Raw genomic sequence first — 25,036 nt, forward strand, 5'->3', positions numbered from 1 at the left:
AAAAGGGGGTGTATGTGTGATGTACCTTTATTCCAAATAATACAGCACCTGATCGGTCACTCTCTCGTGCCTTGCGAGGATTGACCATCTTGGTGGAAGAATTGGCTGAGAATTCAGGAGTGGACTCATCACTCTCGAGATGGATGGAATCATGGTTTGGGAAATGGAAGGGAGTGGTAGTTTCCATCCTCACCTCCCTGATAGTAGTAGCAGGGGTACTGACAGCAATTGGCTGTTGTACCATACCTTGTGTACGAGGGTTAACCCAGCGGCTAATTGAGACGGCCTTGGCAAAACAAATGCCCCTAAAAGGTAATCAGGCAGACGAACTCAACCTCTTGAACAATGAGGGGATGGGTGACCTTAAGGAATTAGCCACTATAAATGAAGTCTCAGGGATGATGCTAGCGAACTGGAAGGCAACGTATGAGACAAATGCAGAAGACAACACTTAGTAGCCAAGAAGAAAAGGGGGGGAATGTAAGGTATAGGGTTAAAATCGTGCAGAATAAGGGAACAGGTGTTGCCTCTGCAAAAGTTTACATTATAAAATCAGGCTGTGAATGCCAATACTAAACAGTGAGAAGCGAAAACAGGTAGAATTATCTATGACTAATAGGGCAAAGCAACCCTGTAGCAGGATGTACCAGGCAAAGGAAAACAGAAGAAGCGAAAACAGGTAGAATTATCTATGACTAACAGGGCAGAGCAACCGTGTAGCGGGATGTACCAGTAACACGAGAATAGTGTGCCAGTCGCAAGAGGGATGTGGCCAACGGATAGAATTTAGTTTGGCAGGATGATCGTATGAAGACAGCAAACTATGCCAGGATAGTCACATATAAGGAATGAGATAAATAAGAGTAAGGGGCGACAGGCTTAGAGTAATGGGAGAAGTAAACAGAGGCGGAGAGAAAGTAGACAAAGGTGGACTGAAGCTAGAGCTTGTGATAGGCTACATGCTACAGCAAAAGTATCCAATGGGGTGAAAGGGGAGGACCGAGAGACGCAGCTGAACAGCATAAATCAGAATGTAACCCTCAGATCAGGGTGCTTACTCATGAGGCACCCGTTCTTGCAAGTACATATCAATAAAATTCGCTGCTTCAGAATTTGACTTGGACTGAAATTTATTAATATGTGAGTTTTGTTTCTCACAATGGTGAACTGTGTTCTTGAAACACTGAACTCCCCAGGGTGCAGAGACACACATGTGATGCTGTTGGGACAGGAGTCCCAGGATTTGACCCTGTGACAGTGAGGAACAGTGATATGATTCCAAGTCAGGATGGCGTGCGGCTTGGAGTGGAATTTTCCCATGCATCTGCTAATCTTTTCCTCTGAGATGGTTGATTTTGTTGGATTGAATGGTGAGGAGAAGAAGCCTTGGAGAGTTACTGCAGAGTATCTTATTTGGTGTTCACATTGTGCATTGCTGTTACTGTGCATTGCTGATAAAGGTACCGAATGCTAAAGATGGTAGCTGACAGGCCAATCAAGTGAGCTGTTTTGTCCTGGATGATGTTGATCTTTTTTATGGCTGTACTCATCCAGGTAAGTGGAGAGTTTTTCAACTCACTTCTGACTTGTGCCTGGTGGACAGACAGGAGAGAGAGTTACTTGCAGTATAATTGCTAGATTTTGACCTGCTCTTGCAACCATATTATTTATACAACTGGTTCAGTTGATTTTCTGGTCAAAGTGTAGTCCAAGAATTTTGAGAGTGAGGGATTCAGAAAGATAATGCAATTGGTCAAGGGCAGTGGTTACATTCTCTCTTGTTGGAGATCGTCAGTGCCTGGCACTTGTATGACAGAAATGTTACTTGCCACTTATCAGCCTGAAGCTGTATGCTGTCCTGGCCCCTCTACATTTGCACAAAAATTGTTGCAGTATTGGAGATGTCACAAATAGTGCTGAACATTGTGGATCATCATTGAATATCCCAAACTCTGGCCTTAGGAAGGAGTAAAGATTGTTGATGACGCAGCTGAAGGTAGTTGGCTGTAAGATCCACAGATGTAACATGTTGTTTCAACACAGAATGCCCAAAGATCATGAAGCAGAGATTCTTTCTTCCCCTGACATCAGGTCATTATAAAGTGAAAAGAAAATTGAAGAAAAATGGGGAACTGTTTACAAGTATTTTACATGGAAAGAGACAATATACTTCATCAGGCTAAGGAAATCATTTGCCTGTCTGCTTCACCTTCCAATCAGCCTTCCTTCCACCAAGGAAAACCTTATTTCCTGAAAGACTCCACACTACTATCCCAGCTGACCTCCCTCACCATTGCCACCTACTGGTGGAGGTCCCAATGAATTACTCAGCTCCCTTGCTTCGTGCCCTTCACCATTGGCGCATCAGCCTGCTGATGGTCTCATTACAGAGTCAGAGTCATAGCACACTTTCTGCTTTTCTGTACCAAAGACACAAAGATATAGAAAAAGAGCTGGAATTGGTCATTCAGTGCCTTAAGGCTGCTCCACCATTCATGGTTGATCTGATTTTAACCCCAAATCTACAATTCAAGCTCCTCAGATAACCTCTCATCCCTAACTAAACAAGAATCTTTCTACATCTGCATTTAAGAAAGAAATAAGGAATTGTGCTTTCAACACCTTCAAAAACTTGCCTCATTTCTTTTTAAATGGGCAATCCTTGATCATTAAGCAGTGGCATCTAGTTCTCGATTCTCCCATAAACTGAGCTCTGTCTCTTTATCTACCTTATCAAGTCCACTCAGGGCTTTATGTTTCCATCAAGTCGCTCTTATTCCTCGGCACTCCAACAGATATAAGTTCAGCTTTACCAACCATTTGTCATAAGGCAATCCACTCAACCTAGAAATTTGTTGAATTTATCTTTTCTAAACTGCTTCCAAAACAATTATACATACTTCCTTAAATAAATGTCTTATACTGTTCACAATACTCCACGTTTGATTTTATCCGCCCAATCTACTCTCCCTTTCTGCCCACTACATTTCCTACTCATTCAATGGGAGTACCTTACTACACCTCCTACCTCTACATCATTACTGACCACCTCCATCATACCCCCTTTTTTTGAAGATTGGCATTGGAGTGGTGAGTACTAAGATGCTATGTGGGAAATTGGCTGGATGGCTGGTTTCTGAAGCAAAGTGATGCCAACAGCATGGGTTCAATTCCCACACCAGCTAAGTTACCATGAAGGGCAGTGCAGTGGCTCAGAGGTTAATATTACTGCCTCACACTGCTCGGGACCCGGGTTTGATTCCGACCCTCGGGTGACTGGGTGGAGTTTGCGCACTCTTTGTCTACATGGGTTTCTTTTGGGTGCTCTGGTTTCCTCCCAGAGTCCAAAAATTTGTAGTTTGGATGGATTGGCCATGCTAAACTGTCCCCTAGTGTCCAGGGATGTGCAGGCTAGGTGGGTTAACATGGGAAATGTGGGGTAACAGGGGTAAGGTAGGGAGGTGGTTCTGGGTGGGATGCTCTTTGGAGGGTCAGTGTGGACTTGATGGGCTGAATGGACTGCTTCCAAGCCATAGGAATTCAATGATTCTCCTTCTTAACCTCTCCCCTCACCTGAGGCATGGTCACCCTCAGGTTAAGCCATCACCAAAGAGCAGCCCTATGGTCTGGTCGGACTATGGCCACTTTATCTTTACTATTAATCTTCTCAACCCACGAGAAAGCTTCCCCATACACAGTTATCTTCATGCTAGGTTCAAACTTCTGCTCGCTCCCAGCGTTTTAAGATGAGATTTCAATACAGATATATGGGAAGAAGTTATGGTGAACCTACATTAAAGTTATATGTATATTAGGATAATGTGTTTAAAAAGTAAAGAAAAAAATGAAAGCATCTTTTCATTATAATGGTTCATTATTTTCTTAAGGGAGGCGGTGTTATGAAGACGTGGGTGTACTGTACCTTTAAGAGAGTTAAAAGCTGGTAGAGCTACCTGACAGCACCAAGTATTCTCAGAGATACAATGTAACAGGTGCTTCAGCTACTGGGGTAGCTAGGGTAGCTAGTTGCCTGGAAATGACAAAACAAATTCGAATTAGGCCAATCAGTTTAAATTATACCCTGAAAAATAAACAGACTCAAAACCAGTTTGAATTTAATATATTGTCAATCGTAAAAGCCAATGACACAATCTGATGCTGGGGGGGGGGGGGGGGGCGGGGTTGAGTGGGGGTGGTATAAGACCCGGGAAAATTAAACAGTTGTGAGGAGAACTCTATAGCTACTAGCACGAGAAAAGACTGCCTGAAAAATAGCTCTCTTAAAAGTACCTTTACCAATCATTAACTTGTGAAGAAGAATCCCGAAGAAGACACAGGAAGATCCAGATAGAAGAACCAAAATCTGGTTTTGATATAAGAAGTTTTGCATGGTAAATTTTGATGGTATCATGCAAGAACTTCCAAAAACTGATTGGGGGCAGATGTTCACAGGTAAAGGGACGGCTGGAAAATAGGAAGCCTTCAAAATTGAGATAACATGAGTCCAGAGACAGTATATTCCTGTTAGGGGGAAAGGAAAGGCTAGTAGTTATAGGGAATGCTGGATGACAAAAGAAATTGATGGTATGTTTTGGAAAAAGAAGGAAGCATATGTCACGTATGGACAAGATAGATCGAGTGAATCCTCAGAAGAGTATAAAGGCAGTAGGAGCATAATTAAGAGGGTAATCAGGAGGGCAAAAAGGGGACATGAGATAGCTTTGGTAATTCCAAAGGGTTTTTACAAGTACATTAAGGACAAAAGGGTAACAAGGGAGCGAATTGAGCCCCTCAAAGATCAGAAAGGTGCCCTTTGTGTGGAGCCACAGGAGATGGGGGAGATACTGAAAGAGTATTTTGCACCAGGTTTTACTGTGGAAAAGGACATGGAAGATGTAGAATGAAGGGAAATAAATGGTGACATGTTGAAAAATGTCCATATTATGGAGGAAGAAGTGCTGGATGTCTTGAAATGCATACAAGTGGATAAATTCCCAGGACCTGATCATGGATACCCGAGAACTCTGTGGGAAGTGATTGCTGGGCCTCTTGCTGAGATATCAATAGTCACAGGTGAGAAGCCAGAATACTGGAGGTTGGCTAATGTGGTGCCACTATTTAAGAAAGGTGGTAAGGTCAAACCTGGAAACTATAGAATGGTGTGCCTGACGTCAGTGGTGGGCAAGCTGTTGGAGGGAACCCTGAGGGACAGGATATAAATGGATTTGGAAAGGCAAGGACTTATTAGAAATAGTCAGCATGGCTTTGTACGTGGGAAATCATGTCTCACAAACTTGAGTTTTTGAAGAAGTCACAAAGAGGATTGATGAGGGCAGACTGGGAGACATGATCGACATGGATTTCAATAAGGCGTACAAAAAGGTTCCCCATGGGAGACTGGTTAGGACGGTTAGATCTCATGGAATACAGGGAGAACTAGCCATTTGGATACAGACCTGGCTTGAAAAGAGAAGACAATGGGTAGTGGTGGAGGGTTCTTTTTCAAACTGGAGGCCTGTGACCAATGGAGTGCCGCAAGGATCGGTGCTGTGTCCACTACTTTTCATCATTTATATAAATGACTTAGATGTGAGCATAAGAGGTGTAGCTAGTAAGTTTAAAGATGACACCTAAATTAGAGGTGTAATGGACAGTGAAGAAGGTTACCTCAGATTACAATGGGATCATGATCAGATGGGCCAATGGGCTGAGGAGTGGCAGATGGAGGTTAATTTAGATAAATGTGAGGTGCTGCATTTTGGGAAAGCAAATCTTAGCAGGACTTATACACTTAATGGGAAGGTCCTGGGGAGTGTTGCTGAACAAAGAGACTTTGGAGTGCAGATTCATAGCTCCTTGAAAGTGGAGTTACAGCTAGATATGATAGTGAAGAAGGCATTTGGTATGCTTTCCTTTATTGGTCAGAGTATTGAGCACAGGAGTTGAGAGGTCATGTTGCAGTTGTAAATTAATACTTTATAATGATCTGCTGTAGTGCAGTTCACAATTTATATGAATTAATTGGACAAATTTATAAATTTGTACCTGACACCAAATTGAGGTGAACTACAACAATTTTCAGTAGAATATTAATAAAACTTGCTGACTGAACAGATAATTGGTGAATGAAGTTAAGCAAGAAGAAATGTATTCTGATATATGTTGCTGGCATGAACAGGGAAGCCGCTTATTACTTAGAAGGTAAAAGCTCAAGAAGGATAAGGAACAAAAATACCGAATAGATTTTAATGGATGAAGAGTGTATTGGAGCTCTCAATATAGGTGATCACCACAAAATTCAATCAAAATTTCAGAAGAAATGTCTGAACCCAACGTGGTAAGAATAAGGAAATTGCCACCACCAGAAATTGAGGCAAGAGATACACATGTGTTCAAGAGATAACAATACAAGCAGACGAGAAGGGACAATGCGGTTACAATGGCAGATCAGATGATAAAAGGTGGATGGAGGCTTGCTTGGGAGAAATGTACTAACATGGACTTGTTGAGCCAAATAGCCTGATCTCATAGAGTCATAGAGATGTACAGCATGGAAACAGACACTTCGGTCCAACCCGTCCATGCCAACCAGATATCCCAACCCAATCTAGTCCCACCTGCCAGCACCCGGCCCATATTTCTCCAAACCCTTCCTATTCATATACCCATCCAAATGCCTCTTAAATGTTGTAATTGTATCAGCCTCCACCACATCCTCTGGCAGCTCATTCCATACACGTACCACCCTCTGCGTGAAAAAGTTGCCCCTTAGGTCTCTGTGCCATGTTTTCTATGTAATCCGATATAATCACTTTGAGAAATATAAGTTAGCCATCCACTATGCTAACCACACACACACCTGATCCTCTATTGAGGCAAACTTTCAGTGCATTTTGCAAACTGCTGCACACTGCAATTATGTGGATGAGCAGCCAGAAAGATGTTTAGCTGCTGTCTGTCCCAACACAGCTGGGCACAGACAACACAGTGCAGTAAACTTCCCTGCCTAAAGACTGGCATTAGTATGGCAATGTTTGCATTTCAATTTGATGAAAAGATAATTCAGAAGAGGTATAAACAGGATGTCAATTTTCCATGGCCCATTTTGTCTTCTAACCCAAGATGGATTTAAAACCCAAAATTAATGAAATTCCTCACATGAGAAAAATCAGAGGTCATTATTTTCTTTAAAGCTTTTACTGTTTTAAAACCAATGTTTATTACAAAAAGTCCAGTGACTCAAGAATAATATTCTTGCAGCAGGTTTCTATTCAGTATCTCTGCGAGGCAACACAATGAAGATGGTCACTGAAACAATTGGCTACTTTTCCACTGACAGATTAACAGAATAAAATATGAATAATATCCCCAACAGATGTGAACATTGTACCTTTGGGAATCCTGCTGCATTTTATTATCTGCTCCCCACCAAATGAAGCAGACTGCCCACGGCAGGGGTGATTGGAAGGAAGCAAACAGGTAGTACAGACTGTAGGCAAGGATACAGGAGTAGGAAAGGTTTGCGACTGATCCTTGTGTTACCATATTAATGCCCACACATTAAAGAAAGAATATAAATTTAGATTGAAACTGCAATAAATTCCTTCACGTAATTTCAGCTCATCGACAAACCAATCTTGTCTCATTGCCAGTCTATGATTCTGCAGTTTGAATCACAGAATCCCCACTTTGTGGAAACAGGCCATTCAGCCCATTGAGTCCACATCAACCCTTTGAAGAGCACCCCACCCAGACCTGCCCCATTCCTGTAATCCTGCATCTCTCACGGATGATCCATCTAGCCTGCACACCATGGGCAATTTAGCATGGTCAATCTATTTAGCCTGCTGATCTTTGGACCATGGGAGGAAACCAGAGCAACTCCACACAGACAGTCGTCTGAGCGCTGAATCAAACCTGGGTTCCTGGTACTGTGAGGCAACAGTGCTAGCCACTGACTCACTGTGCTGCCCAGTTATTCGTATTTCCATCATTCTCTGGGATTATTCACATTTGAGAATTAGCTGCACTTGCATTTCAAGCAGTTTAGTGTGAATATATATGTTTCTCACTGTAGAAATGTATAAATATCAAATCTCACCAACTTCAGGGGTGTGTAATAACACTCGATTGGTTTTAAAAAAAATTAAAAATCCCTTGTGTGTATCATCTTCAGATGCCATATCTTCATTACGTTTGCTTACAATCTTGAAAATTATTGGCTGATACTGGGATTTTCAGGGCCCTTTGAAGACATCACTGTATCAGTTCCATACTTTACAAGGATGTGATAATAAGATGAGATTATATATGCTTGGATATGACAAATTGCGATAAGATAAATCAAGACTCAATAGAATGAAGCCTAATTTTGGCCATGACAGAGAACACCTTCGTTGCAAAAATCCCAGATGTTGGTGCGAATTCAAAGTGCTATTTCTGATACTGGTGTTTCTGTTTTTTGCTCTGTTTTTTGACTGTGGGTAGTTCATGCATGTCTGTCTCCTGAAGGCAGATGGCCATTTGAATGACCAGTTAACAGCAGGTCTGTGTTCAGTGCTTTTTTTGGATGGCCAGGTACCGTTTTGGAAATACCCCTCTGAATACAGTCTCAACCTTGGGGATGGGAGTCTGGGATTGTTTTCTGGAGGCGAATGTCTAATATCCTTTGGGTTTGATATCAGCATGCTCTTTGGGACTGTTAACTATGGAAATAATGTGCGTATAAGCTAACAGACTCTGGAACTGTCGGACTTGTCTGGACCAGTCAATGACTGTTGCAAAGTGTCGAGAAGTGTCAACACGTGTCGAACAATGTCAATTGAAGAAGTGTCAATATTGTCCATGAGTACCATCAAGGAGCATCAGCAAGATCAAATGTGTTTTAATGAATGAGATTGTAATCTCAATATAGAACTCTAAGTAATAAAACTATGTTTTCTCCGATGTGGTATTGGTGTCAGATGTCAGATATCAGTTACCAGATGTCAGAACTCTGTCAAAATCACAGTTGCCGTTAGCATCAATGCCTCTGGTTCAATCCAGGGGAATAATGGAGATATGTGTGGCATCTCAGAATCAGTAATAATATCACCGCATTCAGGTGATGACTGATGTCAGGACAGTCCACTGAAACATTCATTATCCCACTGATTCAGATAGTTGTTCTGAGTGAGTCAGAGATGTGGGGCTGGAGGTGTATACATGGTTCCATCAGGTGCAGTGTGTGATAGATTACATACATGTGGCCTGAAAAGCTCAAGACAATGAATGTGGAATTTATCTGCAACCACCTCCAATCGATCTCACAGGGTATATGTACCTATAGTTCAAACCCTCAAACCCTGGCAACATCCTTGTAAATTGTTTCTGAACCCTTTCAAGTTTCACAATATTTTTCACATAGCAGGGAGACCAGAATTGAATGCGGTATTCCAAAAGTGGCCGAACCAATGTCCGGTACAGCTGCGACATGATCTCCCAACTCCTATACTCAATGTACTAACCAATGGGGGCAAGCATACCAAATACCTTCTTCACTACCCTGTCTACCTGCAACTCCACTTTTAAGGAACTATGAACCAGCACCCCAAAGTCTATTTGTTCAGCAGCACTCCCCAGGACCTTACCATTAAGTGTATAAGTCCTGCTGTGATTTGCCTTTCCAAATGCAGCATCTCACATTTATTTAAACTCCACCTGCCACTCCTCAGCCCATTAGCCCATCTGACCAAGATCCTGTTGTACTCTGTGGTAACCTTCTTCGCTGTCTGCGACACCTCCAATTGTGATATCATCTGCAAACTTATTAACTATACCTCCTATATTCACATCCAAATAATTTATATAAATGATGGAAAGCAGTGGACCAGTACCAATTCTTGTGGCATACCGCTGGTCACAGGTTTCCAGTCTGAAAACCAACCCTTCATCACCACCCTCTGTCTTCTACTCTCCAGCCAGTTCTGCATCCAAAGCTAGGTCTCCCTGGATTTCATGTGATTTAACCATGCTAACCAGTTCATAATTTTAAAGGAACACATACATTTAATTGTATAGGAAAGCAAGAAATCTTGGTATTTATACTGAGATAACTCCACAGAGGATGGTATCCTGTTACTAAGTTACCCTTTATTTGCATGTGGAGATTCCTTGACACTGATCCAGTTCCCTCAGAGCTGGGTTTCAGAATAAACTGGATGGTCTGACACATCTGTTTTTATCTGTCAGCCAGGGGTCCCCAGTTGGACCAGATTAGCAGTCCCAACCAGGAAACTCACATTCTAAGATATTCATCTGACTGGCCTCATTACAATCATTACATCCGTCCTCTGCTCCGTTCTTGTTTTTTTTGCAACCTCTCTTGGGGCGTTTTTGCACCAGGTCAGGTTCCTCCAACTCTGCCTCTGATACTGGCAACATGTAACACACAGTAAATTGTCACTTGTGCCCAGAGCATCTCAGGAAAAAAATCATTCTCCTCTTCAGGCAACAAAGACATTGAGACAGTTGACATCAGCTGTGTCCACTTCAGATTCCAAGTTATCTTCAACGCTAGACAGAGAGAGAGAGAGAGTGTCCATGGCTTCTGGAACAGGCAGAAAGGCAATTGTGGTGTCGGGCAAGTTTTGCTCCTACATCATTTGCGAGTTTGCAGTTTTCATATGGTCCATATGCCTGTTCAGGACCATCGCTACGACATGAACTTTATATGTCACTGGATATGACATCACATCAACCATGCAGAGCCATTCCCGTGGTTCCCACACCAAACATCGTCCCCAAAAGTAAACTGTCCTTCTTGCTTAGAGGAGTTATACATCCAGCATTGGGGTTTCTGATGCTGTTTCATCCTCCCCCTCCAGGTCAGATTTCATGGAGTCTTCTCCCGATTAGCAACTCTGTTGGAGCTATCCCTGTAATTGTACGAGAGGTGGTCGTATAATCAAATACGAGGCGAGACAGTTTGGTATCTCATGAAGCTATAGGCCATTTCTTTTTGAAGGTAGAACTTCTCTATCTTCAAAATTTGGACTGCGCTTTCTGCCAGACCATTGGATGATAGATAGTTTGGAGCTGTCCCTATATGTCGAATGTCACTCAACTTAAAGAAATACTCAAATTCCCTGCTGGTAAATGATGGTCTGTTATCTATGTCCAACCATTATGGGAGTCTGCGTATTGCAAAAGATGCGTGCAATTTTTCTATTGTCAAGCACGTGTTTGACAAAGACCTCCATGCACGTCCAGCTGTTTTGATGGGCATCCATAATGACAGAGAACATTGAGCCCATGAAAGGACCTGTATGGTTGACATGCAATCAAGTGCAGGGCTTACCACTCCCACAAATGTGGGGTTTATGCTGGAGATAATTTCTGTTGACTTCGTAGGTCAATTGAGGTGCCCAGAACACACATTTCCCCTTCTAAGGCATATGCCCACCTGGGAGAAATAGCTAAGTACTGTGTCCAGGTTCTCTAGGTGCTTACTGTTGGTCTTCCTGTTATTAGCACGTCGTCTAGACGAATGGTGACCTGCGGTAGACCTTGTAAAATGTACTGGGTTGTCTGCTGAAAAATTGCATTGGGTGATGATACTCCAAATGGCAGTCTCATGTATTGGTACAAACCCTTATGGGTATTAACTGTAGCACACTTCTGGAAATCCTCATCTAACCGCAACTGCAGGTACACATGGCTTGTGTACAGTATCATGAAGAACAGACTCCTGCCAGATTTGTGCTTAAATCCTTTTTGCGAGAATTGCACATTTAACCACCTGTGAAAAGCTGTTTACCATTCATTTAAAATCCCCACAAAAACAAAACAACCAATTGAACTTCACAATCAGTACAACCAGTGCTGCCCATTCCACAAACTGGACTGGTTTGATGATTACTTTGGTTTCCAGTCTCTTAGCTTCAATATCTGTTTTCGCATGTCAGGCAATCGGCACAAGGTGGGCCTTGCAGAATCATGGAATTGCTTCCTGGTCAACATGCCAGGTAGCCTTGGCTCCTTTGGTGGTCCCTGGACCATCCTGAAAAGCTTCCGGGTATTTAATTGGAATTTCACTCAGGCAGCCATTTTCTGATCAAAGAATGTTTAACCAATCTAGGTGAATGTTTCTCAACCAATTCTGCCCCATCAAGCTGGGGGTCAAGTCTTTTACAACAATCAGTGGTAACTGAACCAGTGCTTCTCATAAGAAACTGGAAACGAAATTGTCTTCTTCATCTGTAAGGTTTTCTGATATATGTTCTCAGTCTAGTGAGGTCTTGCACAAGCTTAAGGATTGGAGGCCAGAATGAATTTTATTAAAGACTGGTTCTGCAATCACTGAAACAGTCACGCCAGTATCGGCCTCCATTAACACCAGGTGACTATTTAACCAGACATTTATTTTGAATGGCTCTGATTTGGAAGTTACTAAGCAATTTGACTGTTCCAGATCAGATATAGGTGGACTTTCCAGGGTGTGCACTCTCTTGGATATCGGCCTATGAATCTCTTATTCTATTTAGCTCCAGTAGGACTCTTGCTGGCTGGCTTGGATCCTGAAGAAAATTTTAACCATTTGGCTGAAGCTTAGATTTGCTTTGGGCTGACCTGCAGTCCCTCTGTTCTGGATGTATCCTGAGTGAGGCTATGCAATTGCCTTCACTCGAGTGATGCTCCCCAAGCTCAATCGCACTGGTGAGGGTGTCCACTTCCATCATAGTACCCTGCAAGTCAGATGCTCCACTTGCCGCATTTTCCATTGATAAAGCCAATTTAAAATCCTATGTAAAATGCCTGTATAAAATCCATTGGGCTTCAGCTGGGCAGTGCTTTTGAATGGTTACATCATTAGGCGCATTCTCATTGCCATGGAAATAATTCCACAGAGATTGGTATCCCATTACAAAGTCATCCTTTATTTATGTGTGGTGAGACCTTGACATTGCTCCAGCTCCTTCACAGCCAGTTCTCAGAGTGAATAGAAGCTCGGACACTCCTGTTAAATCTGTCAGCCAGGGTTCCCTGGTTGTACCAGACTAATAGTCCCAATCAGGGAATTGATATGTGGTCAACTTGGCTGACTTCATTACAGTCACCACATACACAAAGCAAATTAATAACAAAGCTAAATGATATCTTGAAAAGAAAGAGAATCCAAGCTCCCAACTCTTTTGATGTAAGTACAAGATTTTAATGTAAAGCAATGATATCAATCTAACATCAAAGTAATAGATAACACTTTAATCCCCCATAGTGTGAGACCAATTAGGTTCAGAAGGAGTTTGAAATGAAGGTAATCAATATCAAAATCTCTCTTTAATGAAGGTAAAAGTTTGGGTTATGTCAAGATGTCTATAATGACTTTTTTTTGGTTTTGCATAATTTAATAGTAGTATGGAAGCTAGCGATTGATCAAAAATAGACAATCCATGATCATTATCCCATATTAGATGAGGATGCCTTCCCCTAATAAAATGTTGTATGTTCAATTTCCAATGAATCGTTCCAAATTTATTCTGGCTCGGGCTAATTAATAGCCATGTTGGCCAATCTGTTTGTTCAGATCCAATCAGGTAATAAGGTAACAAGTATTAGCATTGCTTAATCAGGGTTGTGGGGTTACTTATTTGAACTGGCATCTTACTTTATTACAAAGTTGTCGTCACAAGGATGGCGGTTTTTAGGTCTGTATAATGTATTCACTTTGTCACACAATTGTGAAAGAAGCTGACCATGCAATATCTGGTCTTATTTTTCTTAGAGGAATGCAATTTGCTTGTAGATTTCACTGAATGGTAACTTTTATGTCAAAAATTCTCATACTATCCATATATTTAATTCCTAAATCATTCAAACAGGTTGTTAAGATGAGCATACGATATAGGAGTAGAAGTAGCCAGTTTTGCTTATTGAGTCTACTCCACAATTTAGTGATATCAGAGTTGACCTGATAATCCTCAACTCCACTTTCCTATCTTTTCCCAAAACCCTTGTTTGCCTTACTTATTAAACATCTTTCTGTCTCAGCCTTGAATATAGTAAATGACACTACCTCGCACACCTCTGCATGAAAGAATTCAAAAGATTCTATCCTTAGAACAATTTCTTCCTTGTCTCTGTTTTAAACATACCCACTTATTCTGAGATAATGTCCTCTGGTCCGAGACAGTCCCACAGTGGAAACAACTCTGCATCAACCCTGTCAAGTCCTCGAAGAACCTTATGTTTCGACAAGGTCATCTCGAATTCTTCTAAACTCTGTAATGATATTGTGCCTTTTCAGGATGTGTTCTGTCCCTTTTCTCTTGCAGACCGGTGTTGTTACAGTCATGACAAAATGTCTCCCGTTTCCTGACCCTAACACCCCTACGGAGGAAGTGAGGACTGCAGACGCTGGAGATCAGAGCTTAAAAATGTGTTTCTGGAAAAGCGCAGCATGCCAGGCAGCATCAAAGGAGCAGAAGAATCGATGTTTCGAGCATAAGCCCTTCTTCAGGAATTCCTGAAGAAAGGCTTATGCCCGAAACGTCGATTCTCCTGCTCCTTTGATGCTGCCTGACCTGCTGCGCTTTTCCAGCAATACATTTTTAAGCCCTAACACCCCTACATGAAGGAGTAAATGAGGCTGCCGCCTCTGTCTCTGTGCCTACTTTTTTTAAACAAGAAAGGCCTCATCTTTTATTCCTCTATGATCCCAGATTAATGAGTTTGACATACGCTGCGACCTTGAACATTTCTTCTGCCGCCTCCACCTTCATGCTTACGTTTTTAACCAAGACACCCACCGAAGACCCTTTCATTCACCTCCAACACTCCACAATGCGAATCCCTCCACTCCAATCCCAACCTCACAATCAAACCTGCAGACAAGGAGGATGCAGTAGTAGTATGGTGCGGTGACATCTACACTGCTGAAGCCAGGAGCCAACTTGCAGACACCTCCTCCTACTGCCCCCCTTGATCACGACCTCACCTCTCAGCACCAAACCATCATCTCCCAGACCATCTACAACTCATCACCTCTGGGGATCTCTCATCCACAGCCTCCAACCTCATTGTCTGTGAACCCTGCACTGGCTGATTCTACCTCCTTCCAAAGATTCACAAATCTGATTGCCCCGGTCGACCATTGTCTCAGCCTGCACCTGTCCCACTGAACTCATTTCTTCCTGCCTTGACACCGTCCTGACCCCTTAGTTCAGGAACCCCCCACCTACATTCGTGACACCACCTCCTTCAAGATTTTCGTTCCCCTGGCCCCCAATGCCTCATCTTCACCATGGACATCCAGTCCGTGTACACATCAATCCACCACGACAAAGGTCTCCAAGACCTCCGTTTCTTACTCTCATGCTGTCCCAACCCATATCCTTCCACTGACACCCTCATCTGCCTGGTTGAACTGGTCCTCACCCTCAACAATTTCTAAAAACCAAATGGGTATCCATGGGCACCCTCATGAGACCCAGCTATGCCTCCCTGTTTGTCAGATATGTAGAACAGTCCATTCTATGCAGTTACACTGGCATCAATCCCACCTGTTCCTCCGCTACATCAATGACTATCTGCACCACCTCATACTCCCACGAGGAGGTTGAACAGTTCATCAACTTTACCAACACCTTCCACCCGACCTCAAATTCACCTGGACCATCTTGGCAATCTCCCTCCCCTTCCTGGACTTCTCCATCACCGTCTCTGGCGACCAACTAACCACATATACTATAAGCCAACGACTCCCACAGCTACCTAAATTACACCTCCTTTCACCCTACCTCCTGTAAAAACATCATTCCTTATTCCCAATTCCTCCACCTCCGCTGCATCTGTTCCCAGGATGACGAATTCCACCTCAAATTCCCAGATGGCCTCCTTCTTCCATGATTGCAACTTCCCTTCCCACGTGGTTGATGATGCCCTCCAGCGCATCTCCTCCACTTCATGCACCACCGCCCATGAACCCCACGCTTCCCAACACAACAAGGACAGACCCCCCGGTCCTCACCTACGTCCGCATACAATGCATCATCCTCCGCAACATCCCCCACCTCCAAATGGACCTCACCAGAGATATATTTCCCTCCCCACCCCTATTAGCATTCCGAAAATATAATTCCCTCCGTGACTGCCTCTTCAGGTCCATATCCCCACCAGCTCACACTGCACTCCTGGCAACTTTCCCTGCCACCGCAGGAAGTGCAAAACTTGCGCCCAAACCACTCCCCTCACCTCCGAGGCCTCAAGGGATCCTTCCACATCCATCAGAAATTTACCTGCACCTCTCCCAATGTCATCTGGGAGAGGTGCAGGTAAACAGGAGAGACAGGATGCCTTCTTGCGGATTGTTTCAGAGAACATTTCTGGGATACCCATCAACCCCATTGCACCGTGACTGAACACTTCAACTCCCCTTCCCACTCCGTCAAGGACATGCTGGTCCTGGGCCTCTTCCACCGCCAAATCCTTATCACCCGACAACTGGAGGAGGAACCTCTCATATTCTGCCTTGGGACCCTGTAACCACACGGGATAAATGTGGATTTCAACAGCTTCCTCATTTCCCCTCCCTCCACATTATCCCAGTCCCAAGCCAACCAACTCGGCACCGCCCTCTGGACCCATCCATCGCTGCCCCTTCTGATCTATCACCTTCTCCCTCACCTTCATTCACCTAATCGCTCTCCCAGTTACCTCCCACTAACCCCACCACCCTCCCATTTTTCTCTCAGCCCCGACCCACAAGCCTCATTCCTGCTGAAGAGCTAATGCCTGAAACGTCGATTATCTTGCTCTTCGGATGCTGCCTGACTGGCTGTGCTTTTCCAGCACCACATTCGCGACTTGTTGTCATGAAGTCTGTTATTACACACAACCTATTGGTAGCCATTAACAGTCTCCATTAACAGCTATTCTCCCTTCCAGCCAGATCATTATCCACCCCCTTGTCTGTTCAACTATTCTTCTATCTTAGGGTCTATCCCCACCTATCATTTTTTCCTTACCCGCTGCCTCCACCTTACCTTCTGCAAATAAACTGACATTTTCTGAGCTACCATCAGTTCAGAGGAAGGGTCACTCGATCCAAAATGTTAACTTTGATTTCTCTTCACAGATGCCACCAGACCTGCTGAGCTTTTCCAGCAATTTCAATTTTTACTTCTAATTTACATTATATGCAGTTCTTTTGGCTTTTCTGTAATAGATTGTTGATTCTGCACCTTCCAAGCTCATGCAGTATTATTTTGACATGCATTTTGATCTAATACACTCTTAACTTCTGCTCAGAAGGACCTTTGGTGAGTATGAGTCCCTATGGCAATATAAACATTGGGGGAGAATGTGGCCTAGCTGTAGTAATGTCAGAGGGCTTGTCATTGAGACCTCCAGGGTGATATTTTGAGGGTGTGACTTCAATTAAAATCTGGAATAAAACTCTAGCCTAACTGTAACTAACCATCATTGACTGTCATTTACAAAATAACCCTGGTTCACTAACGCCCTTTAGGGACGGAAATCTGCCATCTTTACCTGGTGGTCTACCTGTAATTCCAGAACTACAGCAATGTGGTTGACTTTTAACAGGCCTTCCGGCAATTGGGAATGGACAATAAACACTGGCCTTGCTGGCAATGTCCACATCCCATTGAAAAATATTTTAAAAATCTGTCTGATAAAATTCACTGAAGTTTTCAGTTTAACTCTGGAATCAACTTTGGTTGAATAATCTCTTTCGTGGGCCAGATTTTCAATTAGGCTCGGGAACCCAATACCTGGATAAATTCTGCTCCTCTCCCTCTGCTTGAGTTATGTCAACATTGCAATGTAAGTTTTAAAATTAAATGGCCTGATTAATCACAAGGTCGACTTGGCACCTATTTAGAGACAGTGAGTGCCTTGAGATGGTAGGAGCTGCCTGCCTGCCAGAGGGGTAGATTACAGCCAGATTGGGGTTTATCGATGAGTAACTTTCAAAAATACAAAACTGTATTGGAAGCCTCAGGAGTTTCTCATGGAAAGCCACAAGAAACCTGGTTGATTGATCTAATCGGTATTAATAAGATATTTAATTGCCATCTTAGTTACTGAGTAAGTATTTTCATTTTACATTATGACCCAAATAGTGGGGAACTTTAGCAAAAGTTCACTCTTCCAGCCGCAGTCAGAACAGTGCATTAAAAGTGTAACTGCATCATATTAAACAATGGCTGACATTTAGCAAGCTACAATACAGTTTAGACCAAACATGTATAATTTTAACAAATATCCAGTAAGGAAAATGGTTAACCATGACTAATAAAATAAGTTAATGATTGTATTTAATCAAAGGAAGAACTCTATAAAGTATCCAAAAGAGTTGTAAGCCTATGAATTGGAAACATTTTGGAATTCAGCAAATGATGAACGAGGAAAATATTAAGAATGGGAGAATAGAACATGACAGTGCATTAGCGAGATACATAAAGTTGGACAGTAAAAGCTTCTCTAGATATGTAAAAATTTTACAAAAGCAATATCAAAAGGGTGCCCATTACAAGAAAAGCCAGGAGAAATTTAAAAAGGGGGCAAGGATACAGCAGCAAAGCTAAACCAATACTTTGTATCTATCGCCATAGAAGAAATTGAAAATATCCCAGAAAAAATTAAGAATCTATAGACTAATACAAATTAGAAACTCCGTTTCAAAAATGTCAATACTGGCAAACATGTCAACACTGGTCCACAGTTAATGCTTTTATTTGAATGTAAGTGTGAGTTATAAGGAAAGTGCAAAGATGCTTTTTGGTTTTGGAGAGGCTTTTTGAGTGGGCAAAGAACTGTCAGATAGAATAAGGTGTGGAGAAGTGTGATGTTATGTACTTTCATTGGAAAAATAGAAATAGAGTATTCCTTTAATGGTAAAAAATTGGGAAGTGTTAAACTTCAAAGAATTGGTTTCCTTTGTTTATCAGACACTGAAATGTAACATGTAGAGACTGCAAGCAATTAAGAAGACTTTTATTACAAGAGGATTTTAGTAAAGGAGTAAAGGGGTCTTACTGTAACTGTATAGAATCTTGGTGAAACTACACCTTGAGGATTGTGCATAGTTTTCACCTCCTTACCTATCTAAAAATATACTTGCTGTAGAGGGAGTGCAAAACAGGTTCACCAAACTAATTCCCATGAGTGTCCTACAATTAAAGATTAAAGGGTCTTTATTCTCTGGAATTCCTCTCTGTTCTTCTTCTTTGAGGAGAATGAGTAGTGACCTCAATCAAACACAAACTTTTTAAGAATCCGATTCATTAAATGTAGGAAGGATGTTTCCCGTGTGGATAGAGAAGTCTCAAACCAAGGGATACAGTTTCAGAAAAATTGGCAAACCAGTTATATCTGAAATGAGAAAGAATCTTCCAGGCCCAAACATACCTTCCAGGTAAAACAGCACTTGCCCATCTCACAATCTAGGTTATTGCATTCGCTGCTCACAAAACGGTCTCCTCCATATTGAGGGAACAAAGTGTAGACTGGGCGGAAGCTTTGCAGAACGTCTACATTTTCCCTGCAAAAGTGACCTTGAGCTTCCAGTTACATGCCACTTTAACCCACCACCTTATTCCCTGGCCAACTCTGATTTCTCTTCACAGATGCTGCCAGACCTGCTGAGCTTTTCCAGCAATTTCTGAACTTGTACCCTTAGTTATCTATTGTCTTGGATGTTCCATGCAGATTAACTCTCCACCCATCAGTAAGGCCTGAGACATCATGCCAACTATTTCAAGGATGAACCCTTTCACTCTCTCTCTGGTGGTGTACAGTGCAGCCAGAAAAGTTGTCAGAACTTGAAATGAGTCTCTGCATCTACACTGACTGAGCAGAGCCTGGAAAGGCCTGGACCCTCTCATGGGACCCTTTCACTACGATCCCTCTGACCAATAATCCCCTTGATCATTTGTGATGTGTGATTCATTAGGTCATAAACTAACACCTTTCCTTATTAGTCTCACTGAGCTGTGTGTATGAGGTGGTGGATGGTGTGTATGAGCCCTGTGCTGGTTGATGGAGCCTGGTGATCGCCAGCTCTGGTTATTGGTTTGTACAGAGAGGACAAGAATCAATTCTCTCATAACTCACAAGTCACTTTATTAATGTTGTTAGACAATACATGTGTGTAGCTAAAACATTTGTTGGCATAGAATATATTTGTACACTCACTAGGGTCCTCTGACATTCCCTGAGTAGTCACAAAATATAAAAGCTAATACCCAAGCAGTATAGCTCCTGATGACAACAAGGTCTGACGCCTCACATTCTCTCAATGTTGGCACCGGTGTTCTTGACGTAGGGTTTACCTCTGTGATGGTCAGTCTCTGGAGTTATGACTGGCTCCATATTCACCAATCATCTTCTTATTCCTTTCCTTTCTAAATGTCTGTCTGTGCACCATTGGCTTAGGCTCATTTGCTTATCATATGCCTTTACCTTATTGGCTCTGACCCACTGACTTGGGCAGCTTGTCCAAATAAGGCTTTTGCATTACTTCATCTTCCTGTGGCATTACTTCATTTTTCCAGAGAACTTAGCTAGTATAAACCAGTTTCAACTTCACACCAGTACCTGGACTCAGGCCATTTTAGTTCACAAGCCGCTTCTTCCTGCATGCCAATAATTTTGCATTCAGTATTTTTCTGCAGCGTGTCGGCTGCTTGTATCCCTCTCTCTTTTCCTGCAGCCACTGGCTAACATCTCTCCCCTTTTTATCCAAAGATACTTATTTTAGGATCATTGTCTGTCTCTTTTTGCGAACCTCTCCTGGGATTGTCAGTATCCTCCCATTGAATGTGTTGCATGTTATATCGTTATAGTAAAATAGAGAAAAGGACATGTCAAGAACACTAAAGAAAAGTATAATAATATAAAGCAAACATGCAATAACGAATATGAAGAAATAATGTGTATATAACTTAATTCAGTGTTTTCATAATATTCCTTCTGTTTCATGACAGGCTCAACCTCAGATCTCTGCACAATTTCATTTGTCTACCTTCTAAGCTGACATACATTGGTTATGATAATTAGTAATGCACATAGAATCACAACTACAGCAACATGTGACAGAATTCTGATCCACAGATGTATTTGAACACGAGATCTCCTGTTCCTTAACCTGTCTTACAATCTGGGGTCCCGCAACAACTCCTTTGCTTTATCAGGAAGAGTTCTAATTATTTTAGGGTGTTTGGTCCGTTGATGGATTATCTCTTATGCCTCTCTGCTTTCAGGCCCCGTCTTACCCCCTCCAATTGTTTTGATACAAATGGGCCCTTAGGATCATTTACTGCTGTCAATTGACACTTGTGTTTTCCTCCCTGGTATATGAAGTTGTCTCCTAACATGGTGATAGTTTTTACCCCTTTCACAGGTGATATTTCTTCCCTGTAGCAAAAGTATCCATCTAGCGATTCAGTTTCAGCTAACTGAACCATCTTTAATCCTTCTGTCTAATAGTAGCTGTACCGAGGTATGTTCTGTCAATAATTGTAAGTGGGTTCAGCTGTACTATGCAGGTAAAATACTGCACTGCCCAGAAACAGCTAACATGTTTTTCACATGCTGTGTACCCTGCTCTACTGGTGACACTGTGTGTGAGGTGTATGCTACTGATCTTAATTTCCTGTGCGTCTTCTGTAACAGAACTGCCGCGAGGGTAGTGCCTGTGGTGGCTACTTCAATGAAAACAATTCAGTTGGATTTAAAACTCACAACACCAGGTTATAGTCCAATAGGTTTAATTGGAAGCGCTAGCTTTCGGAGCACTGCTCCTTCATCAGCTGGTTGTGGAGTATAAGATTGCTATAAATTCCTGTCTTACAAACGTTTACAGTGTGATGTAACTGAAATTATATATTGAAAAAGACCTAGATGGTTTGTTAAGTCTCTGATCTGTGAGAATGACCAGGTTGGTTTCAGTTCTTTCATATGTAAATCGCGAAACATTTTAAAACATTTACATTCTCAAGTGAACTTTAACAATTGGTGTCTGTCAGCCCAGATAATATATTGAAGGTGCGTGTTCCCCTGTGTAATATTGTCTGTGCCACAATGTTTAGACTGATTCTAAACTAAAAAAAAATGAATTTATGGAATCAAGCAGTTTTTAAGTGAAGGAAAATGTATATCTGCAAGTACAAATTCACCCCACAAACTTATAGGTGTGTGTGTGTATAGTGCAATGGGGTTACCTGCAGTGTGCCATGAACCCAAGGTCCCAGTTGTGGCCATTTCAATGGGTACTGAACTTGATTATCAGCCTCATTGCACTTTCCACACACACAGACACTCCTACACACACACACACATGCACCCTCTCACAGAGTTATACCCATGTATACTCACACACATGCACCCACTCTCACACAGACACTCACCACCACCCACCCCCCTCCACACATATAAAAGTTTGTGGGGTGAATTTGTACTTGCAGATATACATTTTCCTTCCCTCAAAAACTGCAGGAATCCATATAAGATTCCATAAAATCATTTTTTTTAGATTAGAATCAGTCTAAACATTGTGCCACAGACAGTATTACACAAGGAACACGCACCTTCAATATATTATCTGGGCTGACAGGCACCAATTGTTAAAGTTCACTTGAGAATGTAAATTTTTTAAAAATGTTTTGCGATTTACATATGAAAGAATTGAAACCAACGTAGTCACTAACAGATGAGAGACTTAAACAATCCAGGTCTTTTTCAATATATAATTTCAGTTACATAACACTGTAAACTTTTGCTATAAATTCTGTATCTTATAATCTTATACACCACGACCACCTGATGAAGGAGCAGCGCTCCAAAAGCTAGTGCTACCAATTAAACCTGTTGAACTATAACCTGGCACTGAGATTTTTAACAGTTGGATTTGAGGTTTTCAGAACGGGCGTGGCAGCTAGTGCTTGCTTTAGAGCTGCAATGTCTTGTGGGTGTTCCATTTTCCATTTGCACACCACATTCTTTTTTAATAACTCCATCAGTGGGGCTACTTTAGTGGTCAATGTGGTCCCTTTAATGCCCCACTAAGCTTGGGAAGGATCTCAACCTTTGACATCCCACAGAACAGGGAATCTGCCAATTGCCTCTACCTTTCACTTGTCCATTTCTCTTTTCCTCAGTGACAGAGTCATTCCCAGATAAGTAATGTCCTGCTTCATACCTGCGCTTTCTTAGGGTTCACTTTCAGACCCAACTCATGCCACAATTGCAGTAATTCACTTAACAGCTGATAACGTTCCTTTTTAGTTTCAGTTTCAAAAAGCAAGTTGTCTACATACTGCACCAGACATTAAGGTTTCGAGAATTCTTTTAACCCTTCCCTTAGACATTGTTGAAATATGGACGGGGAGTTAGGAAATCACTGTAGCAGGGCAATTCACATATAATCGAGGAGAAAGTGAGGTCTGCAGATGCTGGAGATCAGAGCTGAAAATGTGTTGCTGATAAAGCACAGCAGGTCAGGCAGCATCCAAGGAACAGGAGAATCGACGTTTCGGGCATAAGCCCTTCCTGAAGAAGGGCTTATGCCCGAAACGTCGATTCTCCTGTTCCTTGGATGCTGCCTGACCTGCTGTGCTTTACCAGCAACACATTTTCAGTCCACATATATTGCTGGCCTTGGAAAGTAAAGTGGATTTATATCGGCACTCATTCTCCAGTGAGTTGACCAAAACACATTACTTATGTCCAAAACTGTGATGCATTGCGCATTCTCACTTTGCTTGACTACAATCTCTGGGTTAGTTGCTATGGTGGGGGCTGTAGACAGGGTGGCTTTGTTCAATGTTCGGTTGTCTACCGCTATTTGCCAGCTACTGTCTGGTTTCGTAACTGGTCGAATAGGTGAGTTGTTAGTGGAAGCTACAGGTCTCAGTATCCCTTGTTGCAGAAAACTATCACCTTCCTGACTTCTTCTTCTGCCTGTTTCGGAAAACCATACTGCTTCGGTGATTGTTGTCTGGATCCTGTATAAACACACTCTTGGCCATTCTCCCACAGTCATGTTTATGTTGTGGTTCTGTTCGCTGAGCTGGGAATTTGTGTTGCAGACATTTCGTCCCCTGTCTAGGTGACATCCTCGGTGCTTGGAAGCCTCCTGCGAAGCGCTTCTGTGATCTTCCACTGACTCAGCGGAGAGATGTCCCCTCGAACCCAGAGTTCCTCTTCTCTCTGTACCTTGCCAATTTGGTTTGACTGGAGTCTCCCACCGACTCAGTGGAAAGACTTCCCCTCATGCCCATACAGGGACACCAAAATATTTTGGAGTCTGGCAATTACAGGCTCCCGTTATATTGGATTGTATAGAGGTCACAAATCAATTCACTTGTAACTCACGAGTCACTTTATTACTGTCTTAGACAATACATGTGTATAGCTTATATTTTTGTTGTCACAAAGCAAAAGCTAGAACCTATTTGTACACCCTCATGGCTCCTCTGGCACTGCTGAGGATGGACGCTGTCCAGGCGCTCTGTTCCCCCTCTCACTCTCAATGTCATCATCGTGTTCATGATATTGGGGAGACTGGGCGCCTCCTAGCAGAGCGCTTTAGGGAACATCTCCGAGACACCCGCAGCAATCAACCAAAGCACCCCGTGGCCCAACATTTCAATTCCCCTCCCACTCTGTTGAGGACATGGAGGTCCTGGGCCTCCTTCACCGCCGCTCCCTCACCATCAGACGCCTGGAGGAAGAACGCCTCATCTTCCGCCTCGGAACACTTCAACCCCAGGGCATCAATGTGGACTTCAACAGCTTCCTCATTTCCCCTTCCCCCACCTCATCCTAGTTTCAAACTTCCAGCTCCACACTGTCCCCTTGACCTGTCCGGACTTGTCCGACCTGCCTAGCTCCTTTTCCACCTATCCACTCCTCCCTGACCTATCACCTGCATCTCCTCCCCCACTCACCTATTGTACTCTATGCTACTTTCTCCCCACCCCTACCTTCCTCTAGCTTATCTCTCCATGCTTCAGGCTCTCTGCCTTTATTCCTG

At 42.7% G+C, this 25,036-nt stretch overlaps 1 pseudogene across 1 annotated transcript in view; it reads right to left on the bottom strand.

The window, feature by feature from the left end:
- LOC148148841 (sodium- and chloride-dependent neutral and basic amino acid transporter B(0+)-like) overlaps positions 1 to 25,036 on the bottom strand; it is a 430,083-nt pseudogene that overhangs the window by 284,017 nt on the left and 121,030 nt on the right. The gene's annotated exons all lie outside the window — the stretch shown is intronic.

The sequence above is a fragment of the Chiloscyllium plagiosum genome, unplaced genomic scaffold (assembly GCF_037043375.1).
Source record: "Chiloscyllium plagiosum isolate Xiang-an unplaced genomic scaffold, Cpla_swu_hap1 HiC_scaffold_11, whole genome shotgun sequence".
In the NCBI taxonomy this organism is placed as follows: Eukaryota; Metazoa; Chordata; class Chondrichthyes; order Orectolobiformes; family Hemiscylliidae; genus Chiloscyllium; species Chiloscyllium plagiosum.